The following is a 26,672-nucleotide window of genomic DNA, read 5'->3' as shown; positions in this document are numbered from 1 at the left end:
CGAATAAAAATGTTTCATTCTAGAAGTTTATCTCATTCCGGATTTTTGTATGCTTGATTAAGCATCTTATTTTGAATGCTGGAACGTTTTGTGTTGTTTACGTGGTTGTTCTGTTCAACCTTCATATCCTTGCTTCGTTGTGTAAATGTTTTCATTCTGGAGGGCGTTCCAAATTCGGAATATTACTCGACCCTTGAGCGTCGCTCAATGAAACTGTTCAACCGAATTCGGAGGATTTACTCGGCCCAAAGACGTGTGTCGATGGGGCTCCAAATCCGGAGACTTGGGCCAATCGTGACATCCACGAAGGGCGCTCCAAATCCGGAGGCTTTATCGGCCAATCGTGATATCCACGAAGGGTGCTCCGAATCCGGAGGATTTATCGGCCCAAAGACGTCATGTGCCGATGGGGCTCCGAATCCGGAAACTTGGGCCAATCGTGACGTCTACGAAGGGCACTCCAAATGCGGAGGCTTTATCGCCCAATTGTGATATCCACGAAGGGCGCTCCAAATCCAGAGACTTTATTGGCCAATCGTGATATCCACGAAGGGCGCTCCGAATCTGGAGGATTTATCGGCCCAAAGATGTCATGCGCCGATGGGGCTCTGAATCTGGAGACTTGGGCCAATCGTGACATCCACGAAGGGCGCTCCGAATCTAGAGGCTTTATCGGCCTAAAGACATCATGCATCGATGGGGCTTCGAATCTGGAGACTTGGGCCAATCGTGACATCCACGAAGGGCGCTTCGAATCTGGAGGCTTTGTCGGCCAATTGTGATATCCACGAAGGGTGCTCCGAATCCGGAGACTTTATCAGCCCAAAGACGTCATGCGCCGATGGGGCTCCGAATCCGGAGACTTGGTCCAATCGTGACATCTACGAAGGGCGCTCCGAATCCGGAGGCTTTATCGGCCAATCGTGATATCCACGAAGGGCGCTCCGAATTCAGAGACTTTATAGGGCCAATCGTGACATCCATGAAGGGCGCTCCGAATCCGAAGACTTTATCGGCCCAAAAGGCGTCATGCGCTGATGGGGCTCCGAATCCAAAGATTTGGGCCAATCGTGACATCCACGAAGGGCGCTCCGAATCCGGAGGCTTTATCGGCCATTTGTGATATCCACGAAGGGCGCTCCGAATCCGGAGACTTTATTAGGCCAATCGTGACATCCACGAAGGGCGCTCCGAATCCAGAGACTTTATCAGCCCAAAGACGTCATGCACCGATGGGGCTCCGAATCCGAAGGCTTGGGCCAATCGTGACATCCACAAAGGGCACTCCGAATCTGGAGGCTTTATTTGGAATACTTTTAAGCTGGATTTCATGGTGAGTAAACACGAATCTTTGCATTACTTACAAAAGCGGAAAGTGTACATGGTGAACCATTTAGAACCAATATCATTCCCCACAGGTCGGGCTTAATGATAGAATTTGCACAAATGTGTTAGGAGCAAGGCCGCGGGCCTAACTTTCCATCAACCGGCCCCCTATCATCTGGTATCGCCTAGAGCTTACGCGGCTTGTCGTCAGGGAGCCGTCCGATATCAATGAGACTGTCTCGATTTGACACTTTAGTGGAGTTGACCTGTGTCTCCGTTGGTGTTTTTCCAGAAAGGAGATAGCATGCTTGTGCGGATTGCCAGGAACCACGAATTTGCTCAACTCCGTGTTCAGTCGGGAATCGTAGCAGCTCATGATAGGTGCTCGACATGGCTCGAATAGCATGCAGCCAAGTTTGCCCCATGATGAGGTTATACAGTGAAGGGAGCTTGACGATCATGAATTCCACATCCACTGTTTGGGAGCCCGCTCGAACGGGTAATGTGATTTTCCCTAACAGATACTCTGGATTTGCGTTGAAGCCGAATAATGGGTGAGGAGCCAGAGACAGGTCTGATTCGTTAAAGCCGAGTTTGAGGAAGGTCTCGTAGTACATGACCTCCGAAGTGCTACCTTGGTCTACGAGGACGCGTTCGACGGTAAATTGATTCACGTGTAGTTCAATGAGTAATGGATCAATATGGGGGAGCGTTATGTCGATAAGATCGGAATCATCGAAGATGATGCTCGGAGCTTCATGGGATGTTTCGCTTGTGACCGTTGCTTCTGGGGGGCTGAATGAATTGAGTGTATGGTATATGGCGTTGGAAGGCTGTATATCATATGTATAACGTCGAAGGGAGGTGACTCCTGCCGAAGGGCAACAGTTTTGATTGTGCTCTTCCGGACGTGTTGCTGGAGCCGACCATCTTGCACCAATTCCTCGAGGTGGTCTTTCAAGGCAAAGCAACTGTCCGTATCATGACCATGATCTTTGTGATATTCACAACGCCTGTCCCGCCTTCTCGTGTCAGGAGGTCCCACCATCTTGGACGGCCATTTGAAGAACAGAAGATGTTGGATTTTGGTCATAATCGAGCTGATTACCTCTGACAGCTCCGTATATTTCTTGTTGGCGCGCTTTGTGCGCCTGCTATCGACCTACAATTGCTCATTTGCCTAGTACGAACATTGATCACTGGATCGGCGAGAGTCCCGTCTCCTGTCTCGTTTAGCCCGCTGTCGTGGTTCAGGGCTCTAAGGTGGTGCGGAACTTATTGGCTGTGCAATTTTGAGAGGGGTCGTTTTGTTGGCCACGTGTCCGGCTTTAACCCATAAGGCGTCATTTTCCACTTTGCAGTATTCCTCTACTTTCTTCATCAACCCCCAGACTGTTTTGGGGGGTCTTCTAGTCAAGGAACTGTGGAGGGCACTATCTGGGTGTAATCCCATTTTGAAGGCGGTGATGGCCATAGAGTCGTTACAAGCATCGTTAACAAGATTAAAGCATTCCCAATATTGCACCGAATATGCTCTTAGTGTTTCTCCTAGCAGGATTGCATTGCCCAAAGAGAGTCGGCTTGCTTCGGCTGGACTTTGTTAGTGATGAATCTGGCCCTGAAGGATTTTTGTAGTTGGTAGAAGGTTTTGATCGAAGCCAGCTCCAGTTTGCAATACCACATGACCGCCAGTGGTCCCAAACTGCTGGGACATATTCGACACATGAGGGCCTCGTCATCTGCATGTAATGTCATGGCCTGCTTGTAGTGGCGGATGTGGTTGGTGGGCTCTGATTTGCCGTCGTACAAGGTGAACGATAGTGCTTTGAATTTTTTGGGTAGCGCAGCCTTTGCAATCTGTCGTACGAAGGGATCGTGTTGGTCTTCGTCCGAACTGTTCCTTCTTCGCTTGTGCATTGCACGGGGACTTTCTTCAAAAGAACTGGTGGTTTTGTGTTGTCCCTTCTTCCTAGGCTCTGGGGATAATGAGTCGAAGTCGCTATCAGTGTCTTGTCGTGCTCGAGATTGTCGACCACCTACCTTCGAAGGTTGTTCTGGATTTGGGCGCGCAGCTTGCTTGGACTTCGCCATTTCTAAGGCCAAATCTTCACGAAGACGTTTGTTCTCAATGATCATGTTTTCTAACCTCTGTTCATTTTGCTTTGCTTGTTCCATGATCGCCTGCATTGTCTCGTGCTCCGAAGTCGAGGGTGAGGCGAAATTCAAGGCACGTCTTGCAGCGATAGTCTCTGTTCCAAGCAAGTTTGTTGGAGTGGTTTCCTCTTGGGGTATAGGGTCGACAGTGACTGTCGGAGGATCTTCCGTCACGCTCGCCATGGATGTAATGACCCCAAAAGTCATCCTTATTTAATTAGGGGTTAATGTGTTTTAATTCAACTATATCTATCGGAATTAAAGAATTATCTGCTGAGTTATGGCGACCTTTACCGTATCGGCTTGAAATTTTTTTTTCCCTCCGCTCGAGTGTGGGCTCATTTTTGGAATGTTCTTACCTTATTTTGGGATATTGTTTGAGGTGGTGGTATGATGGTAAAGTAAGATTGGACCAACGAATATAATTCGGATAGTTAATCTACGATCAGCCATCATTCATTTGCCTTTTTCTTTTTTCACACTTTGAATTTGGATGTGAGATTAGAACCATTGGAAAGCTTATCTCCGGGGCTTCAATTTGACCACAAAAATGACCTAAAATGGAGTCTGGATGAGAGAATTATACCTGTTTGAAGTTTTCACATCTGTGCTGGAAGCAGATCTGCACGTGCGGGACTGTGCGGGACAGCAGCTCAAAAATGTGATTTTTGGACCATTTCTTACATTTTCTTTTCCTCACTTCTTCTCCCCTCCTCCATGTCCGAAACCCTAGCTCCCCAAACCTTGATTTCCTCTACTTTGATCAACAATCCACCATAGTTCTTGCATCAAGGATGGAGAACAAGAAAGGATCAACATTTTTAACCGATTGGAACTTGGATTTGCGAAGGATTCTCATTAAAGCTTCGTCCCTTTGCTTGTTTCTTGAGGTAGGGTCCTAGTTCTCCTTCATGCTTTCATTGATAGATAGATTTGTGATACTTTGGAGTATATAAATGTAAAACCCATTTTTTTTTTTTGAACATCTAGTGTAATGTTTATTATGAGAATTGGGGGGTTTAGAATTGGAGATGTTGGAAGTTAAATTGGTGGGTTAAAATGATGGATGGTGAATCCTAGATGTATAATTATTGGGAAAATTGGAATAAAAAGTAATGGGTTAATAAGTTTGAGTTTTTCTTGAAATTTCAATATTTTCTTGAAACCTTAGATTGATTAATGATGATAACCAATGAATTGGCCCAAATTGAAAGTAGAGTAATGAAATTGAGGTATTGAATTATATGTGTTCAAGTTTAATTGGAATTTGGAAATGTTTGAGAATTATGTTTAAAATTTGCGAATGAACTATGTTATGAACATTGTAATTCATGCTGCAATGTGAAGGGAAAATTGGGGAAATAATCTACTAATGATATGGATGATATGAACTCGGTTTTGGAATGTTGAAATGGAATTCAAGGATTTATTTTGAATTATGTTAAATTACAAATGGTGTTGATGAACCAAGTGATATTGACTTTGTTGGATTATGTTGTGTTGACTCATAGTGAATTGAATGGTGTTGTACTATGATGAATTATGTTTGAATTACGTGAATTGTGTAGGGTCAGCTACAGGGGCGGATCAAGCACCTGAACACTGTGAGTAGTAGTACAGAAATGTACATCTTATTTATCGTTGATAATTATTGTCACTAACACTCTGTTATTTGTAAGTGTTATCAACGTTTATGACAAGTGGAAATCAATATGAATTTTTATGAATATGGAAAGATTTGTGTACGTCGGTATGACTTTGGAACCCTTTTGTTCTGTCAATAACAAGTATTAAACCTCTGTTATTTATCAGTGTATTATGTACTTCTTAAGAATAAATGGAGCTTATGTTCATCCATGAATAATGATACTTGTATGAGTCCAAGATTATTTTGTTGTGTTACGTATGGACTCAAGGTCGTTTAGAGGCTACGATATGAAAACAAAGGTTTAACATCATTATGTAACCCACGTTAGAATGTAAACTGTTCTGTCCTTGCTAAGCATGCTCTATGTTCTGATATGTTACGTTTTGACTTAATGAACAGTTGACCATAAATGTAAAGTATTCATGACATCCGTAACACACGGCCCTTACCCGGGGGTAATAATACCGTGGTTTAAGTAATTAAGTTACAAGTTTATGTACGTTACAAGTTTAAGTATGTTACAGATTCAAGCATGTTACAAGTATAGGTATGTTACAAGTTACATATGTTCTAAGTTTAAGTATGGTACAAGTTCAAGTATGTTATAAGTTTACGCATGGTGCAAGTTCATGTATGTTACAAATTCAAGTATGTTGCGAATATGACTTTTGATTTCTGCTTATGATTTAAGTATAAAAAAAATATATGTATGATTTGATTCCGTTTATGATATGACATGATATGTACGGTTTGGTCTGGAAAACCTATTAATTCCTGGTATGGAGCAAAGTGCTATACGGAACTAAGTGCTGCAGTGCGAGTTACCTCTAGAATCTGTATGAGCCACCTCTTGAATCCATACATATGTGAAAATTATGAGGCTGAAAGCCATTCCATGAAAGTTATGAGGCTTATGGCCATCTATATAAGTTGTCATGAAATGAAACAAAGTGCTACACAGAACTAAGTGTTACAACGTGAGTTACCTCTAGAATCCGTGTGAGACACCTCTTGGGTTCATATATGCATGTTTCAAGGGCTTCATGCCATATGCTTCAAGGGCTTTTATGCCATATGTTTCAAGGGCTTTAATGCCACATGCTTCAAGGGCCTTGTGCCACCATGTTTATGCTGCAAGATTGAACCTAAGGCCGTTATGTACTTAGCACAGAATCAGACTAACTATGTGAACTTTACATCTTTATATGCATTGCTATGTGTTATGTTTCAAGTTAAGCATCATTTTATTTATGTATTACTATTCACTAAGCTCGGCTCACTCTCTGTTATGTCTATTTCTGTAGGTCACCAACTAGGTGGTCAGTCCTAGCCATGATGCCGCTTTCTTTTGTCAACCTTCGTGTGTCCAGGCACTATACACAGCCATTGATTTTGTTAAACTGATAAGATATTGGCTTGCTTTTTGAATGTCTATCTAAGATTGATGTATATAGCTTTCATGTTTTTGTATATGCCCAATGATAGGGCTGGGTCTGTATATGTGTATGTATATAACCGATGTTCAGGTGTATGTTTTAGATTTTATTTGTCTGTTAAAAGTTTGTGATCCTGGCATGATAGTAGTAGCTTGATAGAGTTTGTTTCCATTGTCAAATTTGATATTTAGTGCTTCCGTTCAGACCCCATATATATATATATATATATATAAAACAGGTTAAGTGTCCGTTTCTGAAGTAGTCATGCCCAAACTTCTAGGGGCGGGTTTGGGGTATGACAATGGATGTGCTTGAGTATTCCCACAGACGGTGCCAATGGTGGAGAAATGGTTTGGAAATACTCTTCTGATCCTGGAGAACGCTCGAGATCCTCTTCCGGTCACCTGAAAAGGAATATACACTCTGGTGGGGTGCCAGAATTAGCACTCCGACAGACAAGTCAGTAACCACACTTAGGAATACTTTTATTCTAGGTTAAGCACTATACCTCTTTTTAGTCTGTTGTTCCTTTATTTATACTTGTGTCCTGGGCCTCATGGCCAGGCTCACTTGTCTTTCATCGTCTTCTTATTTATTCGGCTCCATGGTTCAGTATCTGCTCGGCCCATCTATTATATTCGGCATCCTTATCGTGCCGAGTAGAGCCATGGCTCAGTATCTGTTCCAATTATTCGGCTCCCACAGATACAAAAACTTACAACTCATAACTAAACACACAACTCAAAAATCTATTAAAAGCTCATAATTTTTTTTTAAATTCTAAAAATATTTTTTTATTATATATATATATATATATATATATAAACAAGTGCCAATTCCAAAAAAACAAAAAAAAAAACAAATTTGCCATGTCCCGGTTGACCAGCCAATCGACCGGTTAAGCAAAATTTCAAAAAAAAAAAAATCCCGCCTAACACAAAGTTTTCTTTTTATTGTGGAAATAAAATTTGAAAGATGTATCCAAACATGACATTAGAATATGAGAGTAGAATTATAGTTTGAAAATTTATCCAAACACTGCCTTAACTTCTCTTTGACAGTTTTTACTCTTCTGTTTCTGTTTTCATGGTCAAGCTGTATTTTCTTCCTTAGTTACATTCTAGACGTAAAAAAAAAAAAAAAAAAAAAAAATGGGTCCAGCTGGTCTCATATTGAGATCAAGACTGGACTCGTCCAGTTCAGGCCATGGGTTCATTTTTAGGTCATGTTTCGATAATCCGAATCGTGCAATGTGTAGAACTTATTGAGTACTATATCATTGTAAAAAATCACGTTGATCGGATATCGATAGCTATTTGATCGAATCAGAATTCTGTTAACTGTTTATTTTTTCACCTTTCATTTTTTTTAATACAAATTTGATCTGATCAAATAGCTATCAATATCCGATCAACGTGATGTTTTACATGGATATAGTACTCGACGAGTTTTACACATTGAACAGTTCGAATTATCGAAACGGAGCCCAAAAATGGGCCCATGGGTCGGACTGGACGGGCCCAGTCTTGATCTCAACATGAGATAAGCTGAACCAAAAAAAAAAAAATCGAAATTACACTATCTTTATTATAAAAAATTAAAAATTAGATTCATAATAATTATTATTATCCTAACTATTGGTCTATTGTGCACTATTGTCTTATTACATTTCCCAGATGTGGGTATACTCTGTTTGGAAGATTTTGATGTGAAATAGAACTTACAGGTTCATAAGAATATTCATGAAATTAAATGGTCCATAAGTCATAGATATAAGATTTATTAGTAAATGTCCCAAAATTTTATACAAAATTATGTGACTATATTATAAGTCTATTGCTTAAAAAAAAATAAATCTACCAAAATAATTGTTAATTATGAAAATATTATTGCTACACCATTCTGATGATTTTATGTAAATTTTGTTTGTAAGAATAATTTTTTTCAATCTAAATATATAATTAATTATTTATCAAGACCCATTACTTAAATAATATATATATATATATATATATATATATATATATATTTTGGACATTAAACAATTTGAATCATAGTTATTAGTCTTCATTTGGGAAAAGCTAAAATAGTCTAACTTTTTAGCTTTTTAGCTATTTTAGCCCTTTTTTTTTTTAGCCTCATTTGATTTTTATTTTTGACTTTTGTGAGAGAAAAAGTGTAATGATTATACTTTGAATGTAACATTTTGTCTTATTGACTTATGTAGCCAATTTTGCCTTTTGTGCTTTTTTAGCCAAAAAGGCAAAACCAAACATAACTTTAAATTGAATAGATATTTTTTCATAAGTTCTGTTCTTTGTAATTGATGATGTGGCATTATTTTATTGGATGACCGTATATCATAGTATTCAAGGCCCAGCTGTGAATAAGTCTCTCCATATAATTATTATTAGGAAAATGATATACAAATTTACTTTTTAGATACACTTTATGGATCCAATGATATATAAATGAGATGATTGGTGAGTGATTAGAAAAGATATGAGAGAGAAATTTATCTTAGATATTTTGATACATTACCACATCATTAAGTTTGAAAAATAGGTTTAAGTTTTGGACTTGAATAGCACTACTCGTTATTATTTGGTTGCCAATGCTTCTAAATAGTACAGTAATACTACAAACCCATACTTAATTATCAAAAAATTATCTAAAATTATTATCTTGTAGTTCAGATTTATTTTATATAGACGTGACATTATACAAATTTAATTCTAACAGCACATTCTCATTTGGGATAAATTCATAATAGTTAATTGGGATTCATAGACTTGTTCATTCAAGTAAGTGATTGAATCATCAATCAGTTATGGAAATTGCTAATACTAACTACCTAATTAGTTAGGTACCCTCTTTATTTTTTTATTACTATTTTACCTTAACATAAACTTTCCATTTTGTCCTCATCCCTAACCTCCTCTCGACCCTAACCCTATTTCTAGCGCCACCCACCAACCTATCACTAACTTTGGCTACTTTCCCAACTTCTACCCTTGCCTATTTGTAATTTTGGCATTCGCCATATAACTTTGTTAAGCATCATACAATGTATTCAAGTATTCTCTACAGGACTTTAGCTCACCCTATGTGGAAACCAACTTTTAGGTGTTGATGGTATGCCTCCGTCAAGGACTTAGCTTGAGAGGATCATGGAGCTGAAGGCGCGTTTTAGTTTTCTTTTATTGTAATATCTTTTGTATAAGCCTCGGAGTTTTTATCCATTTTGGGCTTGACCTACGTTTTTTGTAACTAAGCATTGTCTTGGAAATATATAGCCACTAAGGCATGAACTTCTCCGAAATTCTTTTCATTTCTTGTATATCACTTTGAGTCACATGTTACAGATTTAGAATTTAGGGTTTATGAATGTATAGTGCTTGTGGTACCTTTTGTAATGGTTATCAAATGAATTAATGCAAGAATGAAATATTATTAGTTTTCGCATAATTAGCGTATTGTATGAGATTATTTGTTGTTTATTTGAGGACGTTACAGAGTTGAGAGTTAAGAGAGATTGAGAATTCCAGAGAGAGAATTGTTTGTGAGAAATAAAATGGGAGAGAAGGGGATATTTATAAGAGTTTGGGAGGGAGGGGAGTCAATTTGTAAAACAAAAAAAGAAATTTGACCGTTAGAGTAAAACGGTCAAATGACAATTTGATAAAAAAAAAAAAAAAATTCTTAATTTGACCATTGCAAAGAGAGATGTTTGGGGGTTGCGAGTCAAGTTGGGCTACTCGTGGGGCACAAATTTTTTTGGGCCAAGTCACAGGTCAGGTTTCAAAATGACGGCCCAGGCCCAGGCCCAGGCCCAGGCTTAGGGTCCCGAACCTAACCGGGCTAAGCCCACACCTCGGGTCACAAGTGGGATTTGGGCTGCCCACAGGTCTCAGGCCATTTTTACACTCCTAAATTAGACGTTAGACATTTTTCTATAGGCTGAAACACTCAAAACTTTCTTCAAAAAATCTAGAGGTTGAACTTGAACTTCAACTAAGTGATTTAATAAAAGAATTTGAATAAAAACAAAACTATATTGAAAGTAGGGTTAATTGGTGAATAGTTCGCACTAATGGGATCACATGTTATTTGGTTCAAGATTTAATTTTTTTGGTGATAAGAATAGGTGTTGAAAAGTGGTCGGCATTAGAAAAGTTATCGTTGTTGGAAAAGTTACCAAAAAATTAGTCAGAAAAGTTGCTAAGAAGTCAAAAACGACTGTCGACGAGGGTGAGATGGTAACTCTAACATCTCAAGCCTCGATGATCAACTCCAAGCCTTCCAAACAAGCCTCTAACAAAGCCCAAAGATTCACTTAAATCTAGCCATGAAATGAGAAAAAGGAAAAGAGAAGGAGAATAAAAGAGAGAGTAGTAGTCTGTGAGACTCTCCCCTTTTCATATACATATAATAGATATAGGATTGGGATGTGCCTCACTCTCCCTCACTTGAGAGTACCAACAAGTACAAAGTGAGAGTGGTGTGGAAATGGGTAAGGGTCCCAAAGTGCACCTCGATTCAAATATTTATCCTAATTCTTCCACTTTTCTATCTTATCATACATATTTTGGGATCCAAACACCAAATTAAATTGCATCACTCGTAATGAATTAGCCTGTTAAGTAAATATATCCTATCGTTCACATATGTGTCTACTAGGCTTGAAGAATTTGTCTTCTTATCCCGAAGCAGAATAGAAACGTTTCACAGAAATAGACACAGTTGAGCTACGAACTAAATTATTTCATTGGAGACAAATGATGAATTTAATCATACCAACACCATTATATTAGTACTAATTTAAGGTTCAAATTTATAGGACTTACTAGAGTAGGATGAAGAGGCTGAATAGGAAAATTTAGTAGTGATAAATTTATCACTGATAACATTTATTAATGTAACGCCTCAAAATAAATGTCATAAATCGACTCACAACAACATATATACAGTGACATAAACAAAATAGTAATCTTTCATTAATTAGAATTGATACACAAACAGTGACACATGCCTTAATTAGAATTGATACACAAACAATGACACATGCCTCATACATTCACAAATGATTCATTATGAATCTACAGCATGTGTTACAAGTAGTAATAAGAAATGAAAGTTAAACAAATATTCATATGCTCTAAAGGCTTACATCTTTCCAAGGTTGTGCCTGGTTACAACAAAAGTGGATACAAATCCAATACATATAAAGCCCTTGGCTTAAATCAAACGATAACATAACAAACAAAAGAAGCTTTCAGCTCCGATTCCTCCCAAGTTATTATCTTAGCGGAGGCATGTTCCCAACACCTGAAAATGGTTTTCCCAAGTAGGGTGAGTTAAAACCCAACAGAAACAATCCAACACAATTGTAGACACCCCATTTTTGACCGTCCTCAAGACTTGGACGTCACCATTGGAACACTTGGTGATTACCCTTGTTTGTGTTCGTCATGAGTTCCCAGAGGTCTCGGTTGCGCGCCTTGCCTCAGGATCTCTCGACTCGACCGTGTTGTGTCTGGTTTTGCACCAAACAATTGTGTTTTGCCTTGGAGGGGCAGGGAATGCCTTGTGAGGCATCCCCCCACATCACCGGCCATGGCTTGAGGCCACCGGCCAGTGATTTTATGCCATCGGCAATGTATATTGCCGGTCGGCAGTCTTTGTTGCCGGTCGGCCATTTATTTTGCCAAAATGGCAATTTTGAATGGCCGATCACTGTTTATCTACTTTTAGTAGATATTTTGTGCCAACAGTGATAGCTGGCACCCACTCTGTTCCCCTCCATACACGTGTATAGAGGGATTTCCCTCTTGGATGGCGTGTTTTGGAAGCCTTACAAGAGGGAGTTGCCTATAAGAAGAGGCTTCCTTTCTTAGCATTAGGGTTACAAAAATTTCAGAGGGAGTTCTAGATTAGGGTTAGGGTTGATACATATTTCCTATCTCTATATCTCTCTCTTATGTGTGTCTAGTGTGTGTTTGTCCATACTATTGCACACAAACACATAGTGTTACACCTTCTCTTGGTTGTTGAGGGACCAGAGGGTTGTTCTTGGTGTTCTTGACTGGATTTGAGCTCAAGGAGGCAACAAGATCATTATTTGTGAAGGAGGACTTCAAGGGTAAAAGAAACTAGCCCTTTTTACCCCATTTTTGCACACCACTTTTGCCTATCTTGCAACTGTTTTTTGGCTTTGCATATAATACATAAAAGTTCTATTTTTAAGGCCTCTAAATAGTTTGTTAAGAGTGTTTTAAGCTTTGGGGTTGTTTGACCCCTCTTAAGCCTTGTTTGGCCCTTGTTTTGTGCTATTTTGTGTGAGCTCCGAGACTTTGGTGTTTGGGCCTCCTCACCACTGAAATCTTGAGGTCCCAAGAAGGAGAGGGCCACCGCCTCTCCTTGTTGTCCTTGAAAAGGACCATTTTTGCCTCTTGAGGGAGCACCTAGCTTAGGCTCTTGTTGACCATGCCTTAGCTGTTAGTTATGCTTATTTTTCCATGAAATAGCATTGTTTTAAGTTGGTTTTGGTACACCATGCTTGCTTAGCATACATGCCTTGTAATGCCATTTTGTTTCCTTAACATGCCTTAGGTGGTAAACCATTGTTCTAGCATGCTTTAGGCCTAGCTTTGTGAAGCTTTCATGTTTATTTTGCCATGTTTAAGATCTGTCCTTGGCTGTTTTGGTCGACCATAGCTTGCATTGCATGCCCCCTTTGCATTTTGGGCTTGTTGGCCTTGAGTATATAAGTGCATAGCATGCCTTGTTGTATCATTTCAATGGTTTGGAACCTCTTAACATGTTATCTCAGTCCTTGTGACATGCTTATATGCTTGCATTTAATCCTCCTTCAATGTGTTTAAAGGTTGTTACCTTATGCCCTTTGTTTAGGGCTCGGAGTATGCTTGCACTTTTAGACCACCTAGATGCCATCTAAGTGCACCCTTGGCTTTGTTTAAGTCTGCGTTTGACTTGTTTTAAGTCCCCTTAGCCTTGTGAGGTTTGGGGGACTTGACCTTGGTTTAAGCCTCCTTGGCTTGTCTTAAGCACTTGGGCCATTGTGGCATGTTTTGCTTGTCTTGTTTAAATTGATTTGGCATCATCTTGTAACATGATTTTGGAGCTTAATGCATGCTATATGTCCATGTTTGCATCCTCTTGAGTGTGCTTGAGAATTGCTCTTTAATGCTTGAAGTGTTGGAGATCATTCGCATGAATGTTTGTGTGCCTATTAGTCCTTCATTTTTGAGCAGCTTGGCCACTGTTTTAGGCCTAGTAAGGGCTGCCTAAACCGTGCTTAAGTCCATCCTTTGCTTGTTTACATGCTTACTTTGCATATTTGCTTGCATACTTGTATAAATGCATTGTATGCCCATGTTGCATGCTAGTTCACATGCCTAGGTTGCACTCCATCTAGCATGCATGCCTTGTTCCTTGATTTAATGATGGGAGTTAGGCCTTTGTTTGTTGGTTTGCTGGTTTGCATTGCATTTGAAATCAACATGCATAACTTGGTCTCTTGGGCCGTCATGCATGGAAATGCGCGATTGATGGTCCGAGAACCAAGGACCATGTCCCTTTGAGTCATAAACATGATAAGGGATATGGTCAGTGCATACATTGCTTGAATTGCATTACCATGCAAAGCCCTATCCTTTGCTGCTGTCAAACAGATTCTGCAGGAACTTTTTGCCGATCGACTGCACAGAGTGCCGACCGGCAATCCATATGTGGCCGATGGATTCATTTTTGGCCGATCGACACCAAATCACTGCCGGTGGCCATTCTCCTCAGCCAGTGGCATTCCCCAACATCCAGTGAGCACATCCTGAGACTTTGGCAGTCTTCAGAGAAGCAGAGCAGGAAAAACAGAGGCAGCTTGCGCATGGCAGTGGACTTCCGAGCAAGACCCGAGCACGCGTGCATTGAGCCCTCTTCCCGAGGCCCTTTTTCTTGCTTTCTTAAATTAATTAATTTGTTTAATTAATTTAGTTGGTCTGTAATAATTAATTAGCTAGGATAGTTAATTCATTATTCGAATTGTATTATTCTTTTGGTCCCTCCGAGCGAGGGCGAATTTGTAATAAGTGTGGGTGAGTGTGTGCATGTCTTCCAACCCCCACTTCTTTCTCCCTTTTACTTACCTACTTTGATGGTTAGTAATAGGTCATGTTTAATTTAGCATACCTTATGCTATGCATGCGTGCATCATTCATCAGTATTGCATGCACCGGGCTCGGCGCATCATGCTAACTGCATTAGTATTTCAAATCTAACTTGAATACATGCTACTTGTGCATTTTCACATATCATTCATAGACTAGCCGAGCCTACTCTAGTGACATTCCGTATGCGTTGCATTAGGCATTTAAACATGGACTTGGATCATGCATTGATTGCTAACGAGTTCTTTGTTTTGGCACGGAGTACGATGTAAGTATTTATGCTTTAGCATCTTTGCATGCGTGTGAGTGTTGCCATGATAGCATGATTACCATGAGGCTAGCTGCTTAGGTGATATAACTACTTGAATGCCTGTGGGTGAAGGTTGGATTGTCTGAGTTGGAATAGCTCATTGAAATCCGTGTTTTAGCCTACTTACGAGTAGCAAATTCTAAAACATTTTTCCAAAACAAACGGATTTGCAATGCTTATTCCCAAATTAGACAATCTAGTCTATACTTTTGTGCTGTGCGCATAACATAGTAATTCTAGGCTAATAATCGGGATAAAAACACATAGCGTTTTCAAAAACGGATATCACGATTAGTAGAGGCCGATCTTCAGATCGGGCGAGAGGGGGTGCTCATAGCTGACCTTCCCCAATCGTACCCTAGCTCCCGAGCCAAGGCAACTTTGGTGATGACGGACATGTGGCCTTTGGCACCGAGTCAGGGTTTTCTAAATTCCCCCTTTAAAAAAATATTTAGGTGGCGACTCTGTATCTGGCAAAGCAGTCCATGTTTGGCACTTCTTTCAAAAATCTATTTTCTCAAAACGATTTGCCGGATTTGGACTCTTTGGTTCAGATTAAGAACCGTGACACAAATCGAGTCCGAACTGTAGCGGGGTCCCTCGCAGACGTGTTACAGTTTCTAGCGACTCTGCTGGGGATTTTAGAGAGCTTGACTCGAACTCATGATATCCTGTTTTGATTTCATTTATGTGTCTCTTTGCATTGCATGTGCATTGGTGCGCCTAGGACAATGTGTTTGCCATCTGTCATTCCTGAACGGTTTGTCGGAGGCTTGAGTTTGTCAAAGCATGCCATAAGGCTGACCGGTTGTGGGCTCTGACAGTATGGGAACACAAACCCTGGTTTTTACCAGGGCACCCTTTTCGACCATTCGACCTTGTGCATATCGAAATCCATAGTGACCATTCCAAATTAGGACAGGTTGCTTACCCGATATTAGGTTGTTTGAAAACTGTTGCGTGCATAGTGAAACCCTAGCTCCTGACAAAATAAGACAGGGAAACCCTACCCCTCCATAGGGGTGTTTTGGCTCTCACTTATCTGCTATGCGCTTTAGAGTGTATCTCTACAGGAACGTACATATCAGTTTGCAAGTTTGAGTATCAGGCCCGAGGGCACCAGTATCAGTGTTGTTGAGAAATCAGTTATCTGCGGGTATCAAGTTCAGTTTTGGGAATAGTGATTCTGGGGAACAGTGATCAGTAGTAGAGTGCAGTTGTTCGGCTACACCCGTGATTGATCTATTTGGGCTGAAATGCTGTTTGTTTTTCCTTTCAGTTCAGAGTGTTCAGAGAATTGATACAGAATAGCTAGTGTTCCCCCTTGCTGAGGCAGGACTTATGATGACGCAAAATTCAGAAGAGATTGTGCTTATGACAGCTACGCTAGATCAAGGGATCACCCTGCGGGATGAAACCAATGTTGATGAATCGCATCCGCCTAGGTCACCTGTCGTGCACCCGGTCTGGACCCCCCAGTTATATCAGGCTCGCGAGCCCACTACATTCGAGCTGATGGGAATGATTGGTGACGTCCAGAGATCTGTGGCTGATTTGGCCTATGGAATGTCGGCTTCACCGCCAGCGGCACCGTATGCCAGGAATTTCATACCACAGGAGCCCCCGCTACTGGGGCGGATTGTGATAGAGCTCAGCCAACCAGAGGTTGCTTCCAGCTACAGCAATGACGTGTCAGCAACAACCGGGCTTCTCTCTGATGTAGCAACCCAAACCCTTGATCTGGCCGAGGCCAGAGGCAAGAACAAAATGAAGGCAGATGCCGATCCCATTGAACAACTGCTGCGGGCAGTCGAGGCTTTGAAAGCCGGAGGGATGAACAAGCAACAGATATCCACAGTTGTGGCAAAAACTGTGAAGGATGCTTTCCCCACTCCACCTGAGGGTAGTTCAAGTCAGTCAGAAAATCGGGATAGGCCCCGTCATGCCAGAACAGTTCCTCCTATTCCCGACCCTACACCTGGGAAAGATCATAAAACCAAGGTAGTGCCTGTCGACCCTTTTGCTAGTGCGTCTAGTAAGAATACTCAGACTTCAAAGTACCTGCCCCGAGGGCGCAGGATCTTTCATGCTCTCTACATTCCTCTGTCTAAGGCACTTCAGATTCTTGCCGAAAGGGGGCACCTCAAACCCCTTGAACCTCGGCCTCTCCCGAAGAATCTCCCTCTCACACATGATGCTGCTTTGTACTACGCATACCACCAACAGACCGGTCACGCCACCGATAACTGTTTCCGCCTTCGCCATGAAGTGCAGGATCTGATCGTTAATGAGGTCATTCTTCCACCTACCTCAACGAAGTCTGTTACCACCGAGCTGTTGGACTTTGAGGATACTACGAGTATGTGATCAGGGATTGGACCACCTGCGGGTGGCGCTCGGTGTATTTCAGATGTGGCATCTGGCACGCACTTTTTGAGCATTTATAAATGCAGTTTTGTAGCTTATGGCTTGGGTTTTGAGTCAGTTCTCTGTTTTGTTTTTGAGTCTGCCTCTTTGCTTTGAGTCAGTCTTTTTGTTTTTGGGTCTGCCTTGTGGTACCGAGTCAGTCCCGTTGTATCGGATGTCGAGTGATTCCGGGGTTGTTGCCTCAAACACCATTTTTGTATTTACCCTTTTTGCTTTCTTTTTGAGTCTGTCTCTGCTGTGGAGCCAGTTACATCCGAGAAACCTGAATGAAACAGCTGCGGCTATCATGTTTCCGTGCTTATTGTTTGTTTTGGGCTAGTTGTGCCAGAGGTTTTGAATGGAACAGCCCTGCATTCTACCTGCTCTTCTGTGCCTTGAGAATTATTGCATTGACCTAAGTTCTTCAAAACGTTTTTCGAAACATTGTGATAAAAACGAAGAGGAAGGAATTCCTCCGGTTTTGCAAAAATTTGATCAATTGAGAGAAAGAGAGGCATGCTAAGCCTTTAATGAATGAAACCATGCTTGTTAGCGTGAGTACTGAGAAGGACCCTGGCTTGATCCAGATTGGTTCCACACTATCTTCGGCACGAGCGATTTGTCGCTGTTTTAAAAACTTTCAAAAACAAATATTTTGCGCGGCCCTGTGAAGACCTGTGTGGAACCGCTCTTGAGATTGTGCAGCCTAGGATCGCTCTCAGCCTCAAGATTCGACCTATTTGTTTTGAACCTCGAACTCATTCGGAACATTCAACGGTCAACCGTCAGAGGAGGCCCGTGTGGCCAGTTTTGAAGCAGCCCTCGAACAAGAGGCACCAAAGTCGAATCAAAAAGATTAGATCTCACCAGAAGAAGCTCGTGGAGCAGCCATGATGGATTCTTCTGCAAATCATTGCAACAGCCGTTCTCCTAGATACAGAGAGGCTTCAACTCCAAAAACCATTTGGCATGGACTTGTTACACTTTTACCCTTTGAGAGGCTCGCTGGGCCGAAAACCCGGAAGGGCGACCCAGGCAAAAGTTAGAGCAAGAGAAAAATACAAAAAATGCAAAAAAAGAGGAGAAATGAAATCAAAAAAAAAAAGAAAGAAAAAAGAGAATGAAAAGATACAAAAAATGCAAAAAAATAGGAGAAATGAAATCAAAAAAAGAAGAAAAAAAAAGAAAATGAAAAGAAGCTCGCAAGGTCGAAAACCCGCATCGGGCACCTTGGCAAAAGTTAGAGCCTAAAAAGTGAAGGTTAAAATACCCGAGTGTACCTTAACCGGAACAACGTAAGGCTTGATTCCCATGTTTGGGATACGTAGGCAACTTCATTATGAAGTCCAGCCCCCAACGTTTTCATAGCATCTCAGTCCATACAATGGTTTCAATTTCATCCCAAAGTCCAGTCGCCAACACTTCCAAAGTGACTGTGTCCATATATTGATTATGACCGTCTTCGTCATCTCCGTGTCCAAGAGTTCGACCACCACCAATGAAGACTGTTTGTGGACTGCTGCGGCATCATCCAAACAAGGGGCAACTTTCCGTTGCCACGAGTCGTCGCGAGTCGCCATTCAAACCAAGGGCAACTTTCCGTTGCCATCCACCCCTTCCAAACCAGGGACAATTTTCCATTGCCTCCGATCCGAGGTTGTGCATCTCGAGAATGAGTTCCGTGCTTGTTAAGCATTGGCCGTTTGCAAAAATAGTTTTTGAGAATTTTTACTGAGGTTGACCATTTTCTCAAAAATTATTTCATTTTTCAAAACTGGACCATTTTCTTGGACCCAAAAAGGAAAATTTTCAGTGCTTATAGTTTGACTTGCATGGTTTTCAAATCAAAAATCGAACATGCATGTTAACCTAACTCTCATCTGGTCAAAATTGTTTTAGTAGAAAACCAAAACAAAAAATGGTCAAAATGATGAACTATGGGCACGGTTGAGTCAGGCTTCCTGTCTTTCCCCCATCGCCAGCATACTTGCCAAGAAGGGCACAACTTAAGCTGTCATTAAAGGGCTGAAAGCTCTCTCAACCTCCGAGCAACGAGGTATCGAACCAAGTGCGAAGCACGAATCTGAAGGGATCAAGGTACTCTATTCCCTTACCTGGGGCATCGACCAAGCGCCCACCGGAAGAAACAACCGTGAACTAACCATGTCGGGCGTGAACCCGCAACTTCCTATTCATTCATCAAACACCCCGGGGAGGGATAAAAATGAGAGAATAAAGAATAGAGAGGTGTAAGTTGAGAGAAAAAGGCGAGCCAAAGGGTTTTGAGAGAAAAACCGAGCTTGAGTGCCAGAGTGATGTGAGAATCACAAATAAGAAAAGGGTGGGAAACAATACCCAGAGAAACTGGCTCCTCGTGATCTGAGGTCCCCCGTTTCCGTTAACGCATCTGTATGTCGTGTCTTTTGTTTTGTTTACCTCAACCTTTGTTTTGAGTCTTTTCCGAGTGTTACTCGATGTGTTTAGGTCGTGTACCTTTTGTTGAGTCATAGTATGCTGTGTTCAGTTGTAGGCTTAATACCCGGTTTGGAACCCTTCTCTCATTTTCAAAGATTAATCGTTTTGTGCTCAGAATGCTGTGCCATTCTCCACATTTGTGCAAAAACATGATTTGGTTCTTTCATACAACTGCGGGGTCCACCCCCAATAAGTGTGAACAGGAAAACACTGGGCCTCTTTGAAGCTTCTGGGTTTCAGATCACATCTGAGTGTGGTTCAACTTCAGTGGATTCGACCTTCATGGTCCGTCTTGTGAGATTTGGGCTGTTTGTTCAGGATTTGCTGTGTGCAGAATGAATCGAGTGTGGTGTTAGGGGCTGTATGCAGACTAATCCTCAACAGAGTATGGGTTGTGCGTTCAGTTTGAGTAGTGTGTTGCTTGGGCTGTTTTGCTATGAGGCCGTTTGGTTATCTGATCATTACAGTACAAATGCTCGATTTTGTTTTCAGACAACAGGTCAATTCCATTCACATTGAGGTGTAACATGATGTGATGCGATGCAATACATGAGATATGTAAATGTAACACTTTTTAAAGCAAAAGTTTGTTCATTTCATTATCTTTTTCAAGTACATAGCTTTGAAAACAAAAATCTGCCTGCGGCAGTACAAGGTAATCGAACTACCAGCAAAGAGAAGAAAGAAAAAAGAAAAAGAAAAAAAAAGTACAAAAAAGAAGAAAAGCAGCAATCTGGATCATCATCAGTAGTCTCGGGCCCGGGGATCTGTCCTCACCCTCTTCCTGGACGAAGGTCCAGGGGCATTGTCATCAGTATCGTCATCTGAGCCTGAGTCGGAGTCGTCTCCAACCTCCTCAAATGACCCGGCCTCCGCCTCTGCCTCGGACTCATCATCATCATCATCGTCATCATCAGGGGTCGGGGCTCGAGAGCTACTCCCGACATGAACACGCCCCGCCCTGGTACGGGGACGTACAGGCCTTGTTTGGTTTGTTTTTGGGAAAATTTTTTGAGAAAAATTCTCTACAAACAAATTTTCAAGAGTAATCAAACCAAACAAAATTTTTCAAAAAAAATCTTAAAATTTTGTTTGGTTTGTTTCTTTTCAAAATCACTCTCTCTCTCTCATACACATCAAATCAATCATTTTTTTAAAACTCTCTCCAAAACAATTTCTCAAAACCATTTCTGAAAAAAGACAAACCAAACAAGTTTTCGTACTTTTTATTTCAAAAACTACTCTACAAACACAAACCAAACAAGCCCACAGCGTCTCCACGCCCTCCTCGAGTAGGAATAGAGGGCCCAGCTGGAACACCTCCCACAGTGGGAATCGGGAAAGGGGGCTGAAAAGTATAAGAGGCAAACGCATCAGTATGCTGTGAGCAGTTTATCAGTGCAGAATGCAATGCAACGTGCGAATGCCCTGAGCAGTTTATCAGTACAAAATGCAATGTATGCAGTACAGTGTGCAAATGCCGTGAGCAGTTTACCAGTGCAGAATACAGTGTATGAGTACAGTGTGCAAATGCCGTGAGTAGTTTATCAGTGCAGTATGCAGTATATGAGTACAGTGTATGAGTGACGTGAGCAGCTTATCGAGTGTTGTGTTGTGCACCAGATTATGTGAAGCAGCTTATGAGTATGGTTTGAGGCCGTGATCAGAAGAACATACCGGAATACTATAGAGGGCCAGGAGGTCGAAGGTCCGCTGTAGCATCCCCATCATGGAGGCATTCAACTCCAGGGACTGCCGGGTGTACTCGGAGGACGCCTGCAAAAGTATCAAAGGCATCAGTATTCTGCGGAATATCAAAATAAACTGAAATAAAATGACAATGCAAGATGCAAGATGAAGTAGTACATACCGGAGGTAAGTCATAGAACCCGACCAACTCATGGTCAGCCGGAGGAGGAGCAAAGGGAATCTGGTACGTCGCCCCACCCTGCCCTCGGCATGTCAGTATGGTGGGCAGAGCAGGCCAGCTAACCCCCCGACCTCTCTGAACTCCGCCCCTGCCGCGAACTCGAGCTCTCCTCGATGCTCCTGCTCCAGCCCCCCCTCTCGTTCCCACTCCAGCTGCCGGCGCGGCTGGCCTCTCCCTCTCAGCCCGACGACCACCGCTCAAGGGTCGCATAATGTAGGTCCGGACGTACTCTGCATAGTCGTCCTCGCCTCTGTGGCACTCTGCACCCCAGCCGACGGTGTAGTCCCTCATGTGCTCAAAAGAGAACCCCTCTGTATGCCTCATGTGTGTAGGAGGCGGACTCGGATCTATCTGCTCCGGTAAACCCAGGGTCTGACGCAAGAAACGCTCGCCCAGGTACCAAGCCCGACAGACCGGGCCCTCCAACAGAATCCGGCAACGGGCAGTCTCCTCTGCGCCCTCGTAGTGATCCCTCACCACGGCTGGCAACGGAGCCCAAGGCCGCCAGGTGATCTGAAAATGAAATGCAGTTTGTTATCTACTATTATTGAAAACATACAGTGCTAAGTGAAGCCTAAAGCAAATTCTAAAGTTGAACATACCTTCGCGGCGGTGATGGTGTCGAAGTAGCGGCGGAAGAAAATAAAAGACTCCCGTGGTCTCCGCACGCATCGCACATCAAAGCGATGAGAAAAGGGGACGCGAAGTGGGGTCTCCACATCAGGTACTAGGGCAAGCCTGGGAAAGTAGGCATACACCCACAACTGCAGAACAGATATAAGTATGACTATCAGATAAAGCAAAATACAGAATAAAGCAGAAATGGCAGAGCCGTGTGTTGTGCAGTGTATTGTACAGAGTATATAGTGTGTGCAGTATACAGTCAAAGTAAAGTAGAGTATATGTGTGCCGCGTGCGCAGTATATAGTTAGTGAGAGGCAGACCGTGGTGTGTGCAGTGTACAAAATACAGAAAACGTGAAGCAAAAATGTAAAAGGGGCAGAAGATGTACCTCCCAAGCTCGCCAGTAGCCGCCAAGAAGCTGTCCGCTGAGGCGGGAAGAAGAGCTCATGTAACCATACAAAGTGGCCAAGCCAGCGCCACCCCAGTCATAGCTGCGGATCCGCCTGACATCCACCAGTGCGCTCAACAGACATAGGGGCACGGTGTTCGCTCGGTCGGCGAAAAGAGTCGTCCCGAATAAGAACATGATGAAGCCCCGCGCATACTGATCCACCTCCTCTGGGGTCATCTGCGCCTCCTCCGCTAAGGCTGGCTGAATCCGGAAATGGCTCTCGAACCAAGAGTACCTAACAAACCCTACTCGAGCGAGGGGAGGCTGAGTGCCGAGCAGGTACAGCTGGGCGGCGTCTCACTCACCCATATCGGTGTCGAAGGGGATCGGATCACCCCCTACTCCGATGCCGGTGAGCATCGAGAAATCATAAGGGGTCATCGTCATGTCCCCTGCAACGGAGAAGTGGAAGGAGTTGGTGGTATCCCACCACCTCTCCACTAAAGCGGCAAGCAAGGGCCTACAGGTCGTAAGCCGGGAGAGCCCCCTGCAGAAGATGCCGAAATCGGCCTCGTCGACGATATGACGAACCGCGTCTGGCAGCTCTATGTACCAATCCCGAGCAACGACATTCCCATACCCGCGGATGGTATAAGAATCCCCCTGTAATAAAAAAACAACAATTGCGAGGCAATATTCAAAACGCAGTTTTAAGAAGCATACGGGTATACAGCATGTGTGCATGTTTTCAAATTAGAACAGACATCGGGTGCCGGTGTACTTACAGTGAACTACAACGTGTGATGTGTCAACGTGTTTGAGTGGTTCAGGGCAAATACAACATGTGTGCATGTTTTCAGACTCAAGCAGATACCGGGTACCAGTGTGTATGCAGTGAAATACAGTGTGCGCCGTGTGTTTGGGTGATTCAAGGTCAGTGCAGTGTGTGTGCACGTGTAAGTTTCAAACAGATATCGGTTGTAAGTTTGTTTGCAATCAACTACAGTGTACAGTGTATCGGTGCATCCGGGCTAAGCAGTTAAAGATTAGAATCAACTAATGGCAGTTATGTTCTACGTTGTGGAAAATAATAAAACAGAAGAAAGAATGTTACCTCGGAAGAGTCGAAGGACAGATGGGAGGTGGGCTCACGCAGGAGAAGCTCGGGTGCCACGCCCCTCTCGAAGCTCCGGAATTGGCGTAGTCCATCGAGGAGCATCATATAAACCGCAGGCCTGTAGGTCTCCGGATCGAACGGCCGGATGTGAAATGGCAAGGGGTCGGCCTCGGGATCCATCTCGAGCTCTGGAGGGGTCCCGCCCTGTGGAAGATCGTCCGCCATCTCGAAGAGAATGTGAAAATGGCCGGAAGACGAAAAAACCGGGCGAGAATGTGAAGAGTCAACAAAAAGTCAACCCCGAGAGGGCCGGAAAAGCCGAAGTGCGGAAAAGGCACAGATATCGAGAAAAACTCGAGGGAAACAAGCCCCGAGTGGCGGAAATCAAAAACGAGACACCGAAACGAAGTTTCGTTCGGTTCAAAACGTTCGAAACGCGAAGGTATTTGCGAATCGGACGACGAAATGGAGGCTAGAACGCAAGAAAACGAGGAAATCAAAGGAGGAAAATGATCTAGAGAGAGAGGGAGAGAAATTTCGAGCAAGAGGAAGTGAAGAAAATAGGGCTAGAAGCCCTATTTTAAAAGACCCGTGGCCAAATGACTGAACTACCCCGGTACAGGGACTTTTTGCCGGTCGGCCACACTCTTTGCCGATCGGCAAAATATTGTGCCGATGGAAATTGTATGATGGCCGATGGACGGCCGGTGATGCATTTTGATGGCCGGTGGGTATCCGGTGGTCTCTTACAGTGGTTTGGGAGCCTCCTACATCCTTTTTGGGTTATATGTGTGGTTCAGGGCCTTCATTGCTCAAGACGGTGCAAGAAACGTGCATCTCCGACGCTCAACCGGCCTTCGAGTTACCTCAAGCCGTGTCTTCTATGAGCGATGCTCGGTACGTATGAAGAGCGTCCATTCCCGTATCCTTTTCATGTCTTGTGGATTCCACAAATCGTTTCAATTATGCTGTGTTACAGTACTTTACGTTCCAGCATCGTGAATAACATGTTTTTACTTACATGTGTACATTCAACTCTTCTCATACACACTACTTGCGTAGACCGCATGTTTTGCTTGCGTAGACCACATGTTTGTAATCAATTTCATTACTTGCGTAGACCGCATGTTTTGCTTGCGTAGACCGCATGTTTTGCTTGCGTTGACCGCATGTTCTGCTTGCGTGGACCGTATTCTTATGTTCAAATTCATTACTTACGTAGACCGCATTTTCTACTTGTGTAGACTGCACGTTTGAAACCAATTTCATTGTTTGCGTAGACCGCATACTTATGATCAATTTCGTTGCTTGCGTAGACCGCGTGCTCCACTTACATGTCTGTGCCTTCACAGCATTGTTATGTTTCCCACTTGCTTCGCGTTGTCACGCATTTTCAAGTCCAATTAACATGCATGTTGTTAATAACATTGTACCTGTTAAGTTTGCTTTCGTTGCAGGCACGATATTGTATGTACGGTTCATTTAAGGCTGGTGCAACCCGACGAACCGGACAGGTATGGTATACTCCGAGTGGGACATATCAAAAATTTTTACGGTCTAGGAGACCCTAAATCATCTGAAGGTGCAAGTCCTTTGGTGTTTGTCGTGCCCGAACGACTTTTGATAAGTTGCATTATATATGCATTTCAAGCGACTCGCGTCGTCGCATGTTCAAGTTCACGTGCATCTCAAAAGCCGCGTGTTGTCGCGCATTCCATGCAACATGCATTTCATACATCATTTGCATTTCAAAAAACAAACAAAAAATATATAATTGCATTGTCATGCACCATCGTAAGTAGTTGCATTGTCATGCATCATTGTAATATAGTGTATATTGCATTGTAGCTTGCATGCATTCACTGCATCACTTCCATCTATGGCTCGCGCCTTTCCATGATTGAGCTTGGTCCGGTATGTGCCCATACCTCTCGTGTCGAAGCATAGTTCAGTGGACCGTTCTATGTTAGACGCGGCTTGTACGTGTACATGCCCTTCCTAGGCAAAGATTTGGTTTGGCCTGCGTGCCTTATCCATCGTATCTTTTCCATCCCAGTGCACATTGCATTATAATTTGCATACATTCATTGCATCACCTTCCATTTATGGCTTGCGCCTTTCCATGTTGAGCTTGGTTCGGTATGTGCCCATACTTCTCGTGTCGAAGCATAGTTCAGTGGACCGCTCTATGTTAGACGTGGCTTGTATGCGTACATGCTTTGCCTAGGCAAGATTTGGTTTGGCCCGCGTGCCATATCCATTGCCATTTCCCCAGCATTTTCATTATATATTACATTGTAGTGTAATTGTTGCATCGAGCATTAGGATCGTAGTCTTTTCCCCAGCGGGTCGTTTCCCCACCTTTGTCATTCCCCCCAATACTTGTTCTTGTGTCCGTCTACATTACTCATAGTTCTGTTGACCGTTCTACGGTAGACGGACTTGTTACCTCCATCAATCTATTTGACATAGGTGTGGTTTTGAACCGCTCATGATTGGATCATGATTCAATTGCTTTGCATATAGTTTGCATTGTTTCAATTACATTGCATTTTCATTTGCATTGTTCATACATTGTTTTGTATATATTGCATATCATTTTGCATTCATTTTTGCATTGTCATGCATGTTGCTAATAACATTGTACCTGGTACGTTTGCTTTCTTTGC

Source organism: Camellia sinensis, chromosome 15 (assembly GCF_055761805.1).
Source record: "Camellia sinensis isolate YWXY chromosome 15, ASM5576180v1, whole genome shotgun sequence".
In the NCBI taxonomy this organism is placed as follows: domain Eukaryota; kingdom Viridiplantae; phylum Streptophyta; class Magnoliopsida; order Ericales; family Theaceae; genus Camellia; species Camellia sinensis.
Note: the sequence above shows the minus strand (reverse complement) of the source record.